This window comes from Lissotriton helveticus, chromosome 7 (assembly GCF_964261635.1).
Source record: "Lissotriton helveticus chromosome 7, aLisHel1.1, whole genome shotgun sequence".
NCBI classification, from domain to species: Eukaryota; Metazoa; Chordata; class Amphibia; order Caudata; family Salamandridae; genus Lissotriton; species Lissotriton helveticus.
Genome location: NC_136068.1, coordinates 102,019,028 through 102,029,067, shown reverse-complemented (window position 1 = coordinate 102,029,067; position 10,040 = coordinate 102,019,028).

Genomic DNA, 10,040 nt, shown 5'->3' with positions numbered 1-10,040 from the left:
CAGTTAGTTTCTCTGTCAGTCTCTTTCTGCCAGTCAGTCTCTCTGTCAGTCATTATCTCTCTCTTAGTCAGTCAGTCTCTTTCCACTCTCTCTCACCAACCTCTCATTATCTCTCTCTCTCCACTCTCTCTCTCTACTCTCGCTCTCTCTCTCTCTTTCGCTCTCTCTTTCTCTCTATCTCCACTCTCTCTCTCTCTCTCTCTCTCTCTCCACTCTCTCTCCCTCTCTCTCTCCACTCTCTCTCTCTCTCCACTCTCTCTCCACTCCCTCTCTCTCTCTCTCCACTCTCTTTGCACTTTCTTCTGTCACTGGTAAAAGGTGGGTTTCTGGAGGGCCACGGGTACATTAACTGCAAAGTCAGTGGCCGCCAAGGAAGGCCTGCCGGCCGCACTATGGGTACCACGGGAAGCAGCAACAGTCCTGGGGAGAGGTATGCTTGGTAAAAGTACAGGGATATTTATGATTGCCCTTCAGTATCTATGTACGTTGTGGGCATATGCATGTGAAAACGATGCTGTCAAAATCGTAATTTGGTTCATTTAAAAAAAAAAATAAGATATTTTGCACGTATGATTAGCATACCTCACAAATTGAAACGTTGTGTACTAATTGCAAATACTTGCCAGGGCTGTGTGTAATATTACCAAGTGTTCAGCAACATTAATTTCTAGGTTGAGGCCCTCCCATGACAGAGCAGTAACACAAAGCAGCCTCATGTGAAGTTGCACGAGATTCCTGATTCTTCTCGTGATTACTTGAATTGTGACCACCTAAAATGTGTTGTGTTTTGAGTTTCGTATGCCTCATTATTCAAATGATAAAAATGTACAATTGTGAATGCCCATGTACATGTGCTTGCTCTGTGGGGTGAGCTATTTCCATGACGTGTTTGTGGCAGGCTAATTTACCCAGCCGGGGTCACGGTGTGAGGAATAATTTTTGACATTCCTGCACTTGTAATCAATCAATCAATCAGTGACACTTGTAAAGCGCGCTACATACCCGTAGGGTCTCAAGGCGCTTGGGGGGGGGGGGGGTGCCGCTACTGCTCGAGCAGCCAGGTCTTCAGCTTCTTCCTGAAGGAGAGGTGGTCTTGGGTCAGGCGCAGGTCGGACGGGAGGGAGTTCCAGGTCTTGGCGGCAGTGTGCACCGACGCCAGCCCAGACCCTGGCCGAAAGGGCATCAGCAAATTCCCCTGTCTCCTCTCCCCCCTCCCGCTACCACCAAGTGTGTGTCAGCCCGGCTCAGCTTCCCGGCACACACAGATCTCCACAGGTCTTTAAAAGACCATTAACTTGCAAATGAGGCTTTGTTGTATTTCGCCTCTTAGCGCCCCTGCATCTCCACTCTATTACTGGAACATATCCCAGCCCCCAGAGAGCAGAGTCTCTCGGACTCCAACCGGCGGTGTTTGCTGACACTCTTTTAAAAAAAAAAAAAAACACCGGCAGGATGTCTGTAAGGTCCGCGGGCCGCCAAGGAAGGCTTGCCGGGCCGCAGACGGCCCGCGGGCCGTACTATGAGTACCCCTGGCCTAAAGGGAGCTGGGGCTTAAAAGAGCTCACAGTCTTCACATGCATCAGGTGTGAGCAGGCTAGCAGCAGCCAGCCACAGGTGAGCTGAATTCCTCCACCCATTCTAGGCCTGTAGGGGTGGAGACGAAGCAGTAAGCAGGGGATTATAGGTAATGGAGTTTCCAGCATCAACAGACTGGCTTCCACAAAACCTGGTATGGATTGGGAATGGATGTCACTTCCTAAATGGTGTCCAAATGCCTGAAGTCAGGATATGCATGCAGGGGAGTGCCTGGAAGCATATTAGAACACTATAAAGCCCCACAGTTCGGCCCCCCTGGTGGTGGGCACAAAAGCACAGGGAGTGAATCGTGACACTTATATCCCTAGTAGGAACTTGCGATCCAGCAACCAATCTTTTTTATGCCTCTGACGAATTCGTATGGCTAAAGATGGAGGCCGTGCCTTTTCTCACCTGAGCCCGCTCCACTGGAACAAACTACCACTGACCTTAAGAATGTGCCATTGCTTTACAGAATTCAAGAAACAACTTAAGACCTTGTTATTCTAAAAATACTGCCTCTGTGTCAGCTATCTGCCTTCCAAGTACTGAGATGTCCCTATCGGGGTGAGTTGTGTGCTATAATAAGAAATGTTAAAATAACATAGCATGGCAGGGGTCCGTTTTGATTTCCTTGCAGAAGTCTTTTATTCCAGTTGCTTTCTCACCTTGGACAACAATTGTTACCGAAGCACACATAAGAAGCCCATAAAGTAAGGAACAATTTGTATAAGTATTCCAAGGTAAATAGACTTGTGAGGTCCATAACATTCTCCTTTTTTCATACGATTTAATTACAGTCTTTATCAAATCTTGATTTATGCAGATACAGATGCAACGGACATCTGTTTCATCCTTCTGGACTTTATCAAGGCTAAAATTCCTGTTGGAATTTAGCAGAAAAACTTAGGAGGACTTTCTGTGTTGTGACCAAAGAAATAAATTATTTTATTTAGCTGGCCATAGAAACACATCCATCTCTATGAAGAAATGTCTCTGAATACAGGCAAACTAATTGTTGTATAATTTGCGCCAGGGGCTTTGCTTTAGGCATCTGCTCACCCTAGGTGGCTGGGTGGCCCGTACTATGATAGCACCTGCAGTTTAGACTAGTACCAATGTGCTATGATTTCATCCCTGACTATATTATTTAGATGTGGAATATTGTTGTGGCATAGCCACCAATTGTTTTTGTTGCTTTCACCACCTTGGCCCAGTGGATCCGTGCTTGATGTCGGCAGCTGGCATAAATATTTCTCAGTTTGGAGCAATTCAGCACGAGGAGGGATGGCTTACAAGACTTTTGCATTGGATTCTAAATTGGAGGACATACTGAAAGCAGCCGATTGACAAATATATAGATATTCTTTAGGTCTGCTTAAGAAACGTACATATTATTTATGGCTAAAGTATATGTACATTCTATGTTTAACGTATATAGGTCACTGTACAGTTTTCGTATGTTATTTGATTGGATTCTTATGGTTTGTATATCTATCATGATATGTACATTTTATCATAACCATTTTTTTTACAATTGCTTCACTATTAAATAACTGGAAAAATATGTAATTAAAAAAATAAAAACCCCACAAATAAATATCCTTAAAGTACAGCAACACTTGAAAGTCTTAGTTTATTAAACACAACTTACTTATTGATATATTACCTTTCTTATACATGTATATATACATATACTTATGTATCTTTATATCTATTACTTTACTCTAACTGTAAAAAAGTCTCTCCGAAGCACAACCATGTTTCACTATATACCTCTCAATATATCCTCTACCTCCACTCTCGGACTCATCCCAAATCTCATTTCACTACCATGATCTCCAAAATAACCATGGCTTTAAGTGGGCCGGGTCTCGCTGGTGCTGAGCAGTCTTAAAAGGGGGCCTCGAAACAGGTCCATATACGGCTCTGTTTTCTGGCCTCGCACAAGCAGTCCTTTTTTTTCCGGATTGCAGTGAGAGCATGCAATAAATGCGCGCATGCTCATTTTGCTCACTTCTGACTAGGTGAGCGTTGTAGGAGGAAGGGAAATCCTTTAAAGATGGCCATTTTCTCTCAGGGTTTCCCTTCTCTTTTTGCAACGCAAGAGCAACATCGTCGTGGTGCCAGCCTTTGAGAAGCCTGCAGGCAGTGTGACAAGGGAGCTGCTGATATACATGTGAAGTAGAAAGACAGCAGTCTGGTGTGTCCAGGAGGAAGGCTGTGTGCGCACGCGCATCATGTAAATGTGTGTGATTAGTATGCAGGCATGGTGTACATGGAACTGATGATACATTTGTGAGGCAGGGAAAGCCTCTGGTGTGCTCACAAGGGAGGGTATACGTGAGCAAGACTTGTACACGTGTCACCAGTGAGAAGGCAGTGTGTACATGGAGCCTTAGTAGGTAGTGTGTGTGTGTGTGTGGGTGTGTGTGTGTGTGTGTGTGTGTGAGTAGTGTGCAGGCAGTGTATACCGGTATCTGTGTGTGAGGCAGCAAAAAAGCCCAGTGTATGAAAATCAGGATGGAGTAAGTAGATGGGAGTAGAGTACATTCAGATTTGTATGTGCAAAAGCAGAAAAACTGTGCACAGAGGGGAAGAGGGTAACACCATATGTGTTTGAATTGTGCAGACTTTCAGAAATGTTTGTAGTGTGTGAACAAGGTCTATCTTTCTGTTTGTGTATGGGTGTGCGTGCAGCAGAAGGAATCGAGCAGGGAGGAAGGCAGCAAATAAAAATTTGTGTCTCATATGTGGACTATTCAGTGACCATTTGTAATATGTGTGTGTGATTGCGGATGAATAAAAAGTGTAGGTTCAGTGAGGGAGAAAGCAAGCGTTACGTGTTAGATTCAAACTCACCAATAATTCCTGAAACAAAAACTGTAAAATTTAATATACGGAGGATATATTAACATTTTGTATTTAAGGCTTTAACAATTTTACTAAATTAAATGCACACAAAGAAATGCACAGACTAACTTCCTCACTGCACGCCTGCTATTGTTCATGCAGAGTGTATGATCTGGGGTTCACTTCAATTGGTTTGTATAATACTAGAAAAATATAAATAATAAAATGTGTTTGTGCAGAAGTGTATGTGTGTGCAGACAGTTCAGGGAGTGTGTGTGGTGTGTTGTAGGGATTGCTCTCAGTTGTGTGTGGCAGTAGAGTGTGTTTCAATGCAAGAGGAAGCAATAATATGTGTGTTTTCGGAAGTGGCTATGTGCGCTACTTAGGGGAATCATTCATTTGTGTGGCCTGGCTGTGTGGTTAGTGTGAGAGTGTGTGTGTGTGTCTGTATCTGTGTGTTTTTTCGAAGTTAGACGGGCTCATTCTATAATATTGGCTGGCAAGAGGTAGAAGGTCTGCTGAAGAAAATTGTTGTGAGAAACCCAAGCAAAATGAACACAGCAAATATCTTCAAGGGTTTTGGGAAATCCTGTAATAGATTTCTAAGTAATGTAAATCAAATTCAAATTCAAAAAGTCTTTATTGCGATTATTCATCTTAAAAGACAGGGCAGTCAGTTAATTACATGTTACAACAAGATTCAACCGTTAGAACACCATAGAAGCTGTCTTTACAAGTTTGGTAATAAAGTTAAGAATATAAATACCTATATTTACAGTTTTAAGATTCAATACATTAAAACAGAATTAATTATATCACATGCACAAGACTTTACACAATCTACAGTACAAAGAGGAGAAAAAAAAATCCATAAAATTTCATCTCTTAAAATACCGAACCCAGCAAAAATTAGTATATAGCTATTACGACCCCCCGTTTTTCTCCCGCAAAACCCAAGCCCAACTCAGGAACTTAGATACACCTATTACTGCAATGTCATTACAACCAGTTTTCAGTAGCCTTTTAGCAGTCAGCTCAGAGCGCGTTCCCAGGGTTCTACATGTTGGTTTAAGCCACATGCTTCTGGGTTGTTGGTTCGCCGGGCAAATATATAGAAAATGATCGATATCTTCTATACAATCTGGGCAGAATGGGCATTTGTCACTGGTTCCTGGTAGCCATTTACATGTGAACTTTCTAAGCGGGAGTGTCTCAACTCTAAACTTGTGATAGGGCTTATGTTCTCGGGGTTTTGTTATTAAATCCCAATAGCTTTCAATGCAGGGTTCATTTTTAAACTCACAAAAATCTCTAGACAAAGAGGAACTAATCAGGGCGGAATACCTCCTGGTTTTAATTAGGTTCCAGTATGCTGCTCTATATATTTCTTTGGATGGAAAATCCGCAGACTCTGGACTGTCCCACAGGTCTCTCATCCCCATATCAATACAACCATGAGATTTTATGCGAACGGTCCAATCCCCTTACTTCGGTCAAAGCCCTAGCGAATAGATGTAGTTCAGGAGTGATCCAAAGCCTTCTCCAGAAAGCCAGCGGCCTGTACCGTGCGGTGTCCTCAATTGAATGGCAGCCAAGGTCTAGGAGGAGTGGGATACGGGGGGAGGATTGGAGCAGGCCCACAACCATTCCCATAAATGTATTCTGGGCTGTTGATAGTTGGGCTAAATTACCAAATCCCCAGATTTCAGCGCCATATGAAATGGCGGGGATGATTTTAGTATTATAAATTTTAACGGCTGGGGCTACAGGCTTAGTTAGTGAAAGCTCTTGGATTTAGTGATTAAGCTGCATAATGATAATTTTGCTCAGGTGCGCTGGGGAAAGCAGGGTCAGGTCACCAAGAGATTCCCTGTGTCTCGGGTTGTGCGCCAAGGGTGCGTACTAGCACCAACCCTGTTCTTGTTGTTCATTAACAGGGTTGTGCAGTACTTCCTAGCGTTCCCAACTGATGCTCCTACGTTGGGTGGTACTAAGTTTCCGCTACTTATGTTTGCGGAAAACACCCTTATAATATCAAAAACCCAGCAGGGCCTGCAAGCGGCCCTAAATACATTTTAGGAATTTTGTCAAATTAATGACCTACAGGGGAACGTAACAAAAACTAAATGTATGTACTTACAAAAACTAAACCTGTGGTGGGACACGTTACAATGAATGGCATTCCGCTTGAACAAACCAATGTCATGACTATCTAGGGGTTGTTCTTGAGAATAAGCTTAGTTGGAAGCCCCAGATTGATACTCTTTCACTCAAGTTTGACCAGTTATCGGGGTGTTTAGTTAAAGAGCAGAGGTCCTCACTAACAAAAAGGATAGGTCCTGCTTTAAAGATATTTAACTCCAGGATTAGTTCAGCGATCCTGTACGGAGTGGACCTCTGGGGTTTTGCGGACTTAACCCAAATTGTTAAAATCCAAAATAAATGTTTAAGAAATTTAATAGGCCTCCCCCGCTCTAGCCCATTGAAGCCTCTTTTAATGGACCTAGGCTGCCACTCAATTGATGATGTGGCACGGTTCAAACCGGTGGCCTTATGGAGGAGGATCTGAACTACTCCAGAACTGGCTCTTTTTGCTAAAGAAATCATGGATGTTACATCTGTTGTGGGCTCGGGTAACCTACCCTGGTTTAAAAAAGTAAGATTGCTACTAGTAGATATGGGATTAAGTAACTTGTGGTCTGATCCAGTTAACAATCGCTTCCCTTCGAAAAAAGCCTTTAAAGATTTATACTGGCTTTCAGTCCGAAAAAAACATCTCGCACAGATAAAAACTTCATCCCTGTCAGGAATGTTCTTAGAACACAAGCTCGATCCGTCCCTAGAAGATTATTGGGACATTATCACTAAGGCGAGTGATAGGAAGCTATACCATCAGTTTAGGATCGGTTATCTGCCTACAAGAACGTTCACAAAAAATTGGAAAGGTCAGGGGGATGCTTCTTGTTCCTGGTGTGCGGATCAGAGGGAGTCTATTGGTCATATATTTTTTGCATATCCTGCCTATGCAGCCCCCCGTAAAAAATGGCTTAGACCTATTTGCCAAAACATCGGCACTCGGGTGGGGCTGGAGGCCTTAAGGATTCTTTGGACTGATACTAGGGAATGCATTGTAATAGCAGTAGCAAAATTCCTGGGTTGGATGTGGACGATTAGGACCATCCATCAGGTTAGAGGTTGACTGGGTTTAGGATCATTGTGTTTTTTTTTAATTGATCTTTGGGATTTACTTTTTATATTGTATTATTGAGGTATTGGTTCATGGTAGTAACATCCTTTTTACTTAGGCATAAAAATTGTATTATGTGTATATATTGTTCTATTTTACTGTCTTTTAAATCTTTGGTTGTGTAATTTTGGATATTGCTATTTTTATGTGTGTGTCTTTTATGATGAAATATTCCAAATAAAGACGTATGAACTGAACTGAAACCCTATGTTCCTTGATCAAAGCTCCTGCTAGTTGGGAGTGTTTCAGAGCGAGGATCTTAATTTGGGGCTTCCAGCTCAGTTTATCGCCGAAGGTGACGCCTAAGTAGGTGAAGACATCGGTCTGCTCCAAGAGTTTTCCGCTCATGAAGACTCTTGCTTTAACAGACCTGGACCCATGGAGTACCATAAATTTATTCTTCTCTACGTTGACCACTAGCCCATGATCGCAGCAAAACTCCTCAAAACGAGACAGTGCCGACTGTAGCCCCTGTCTCGTCTTGGATATTATCAAGGTGTCGTCTGCGAACATGAGCAGGGGCACCCTTTGGCCAGCTAGCATAGGCGCATCCGTGGGGTGGTTAGCAAAATACTGCACCAATAATGTAAATCATTTTTACATGTTTTTTAAAGTGTATGTTATTATTATAATTATACCTTTTTTCCTATGTTATTACCCTTTGCTGAATGCGACTTTATGATTTTCTCAAGCACACAATACTAGCTATCATGATTTAGACCACACCCCTAATTGGCTAGGCCACACCACTTTCAGAGATTTGCCATGCCCCTTTTAAAGCAACCCCCACCCAGTTTTTCCCACTTTAAGCCCTGAAAATAACCATTTCTAGATTATTTCCTCCTCTGTACCTCCTTGCATCCCCCAAACTTCATTTTACTACTACAATCTCCCAAATAACTCTTTTTTAATTGTTCCCTCGTGTAGCCCTCCCTAGACTCATTTCTATGATCTACCTAAACCATTTCTAGAGACTCTGCCCTCCTTCATCTCTCCTTTACTCATCCCAAATGTACTACTACTACTACCAGGGCTTTAAGTGAGATGACAAAACTGAGGGGTCTTTCAAAGGGGCATGGCCAATGTAATTAAGGGTGTGGCTCAAAAACATGTAAGCTAAAAATCTGTGCTTAGCATAGTGTGCCACCCAACTCATATTTTGCTGTTTCTGTCATTGCATCCAAATATATGATACAAGTAACATCATACCTACAACAAGTCAGGACTATTGCCTTTGTCAGTGGTTGTTATTGGAATAAGATAAATAAGCAGCAACCATGACCTGTATTTAATATTGAAAAAGCTTCCACTTAAAGCCCTGGTGATACCAGGACAATGTTGCTGCTCCTGAGTTTCAAAAAGAGAAGGGAAATCCAGAGAGAAAATGACTCTCTTTAAAGGAGTTCACCTCCCCTACAATGCTCACCTGGCATGACGTAATGCTGTAACTTCTCCACTAGTGAGAAGGGTGAGCAGCGCTCATCAATGTGCCTCCTGCTACTGCAGTCAGGAAATAAACGGACCGCCTGTGCCAGGGCACAAAACAGAGCCCGAGAGACCAGTTTAGTGGCCAACTTTAAAAAACTGCCGATGCTCAGCACTGGTGAGACCCAGACCATTTAAAGCCCTGACTTCTACTACGTTGATCCCCCAATAAACACTTTCCAGACTCTTCCCTCTTATATACCTCCATTATCCTCGCAATCCAACTAACGGGCTCACGTCCACTGCTCAAATTCATTAATATTCCATATACTAATACAACACTTATCCTTTTGGGTTTCATAGTAGCGTGCTACTTGTTGAAAATTGGTTTGTCGCTTCTCAGGTGTAGCAGGCGCTATATAAATACAAGGTTGGGAATTTGAGCATCATTACATTTCTGTAATATAACACCTCTTAATTACATGGCTTTAAATCTATATTTCTTGGGTGCAGTGTGAATAACATGTTATCATTAACATTAAAAATGTTATTCTATGCTTTTGTACTCATGTTTTTCCTGTAACTACGCTCCAGTAACTGATGTAACTTTGTAACCATGTTCTGAAACAATGTTTCTTCCTCATGTAAAGCGCTCTGATACCTCTGCCAGCGCTATGTAAAACTCAATAAATAAATAAATAAATAAGTACATGCACCTAATTAATGCTGGTGGGGGGAAATTAGTTCCTCTTCCTTCCTGCTAAGCATCATGCTGAGAAACTAGTTGTACTGGTAGTTCCCGGCTTCCCGCACACTCCATCTGCTCTATAAGGTCTAAAAAGAGCACAAGGCCACTGGCCACTCCGCTTCTATTAGGGTGGCAGAACCATCGACATCCAAGCACAGACGCAGGTGACGCGCGTGAATAGAGCTGCGCATG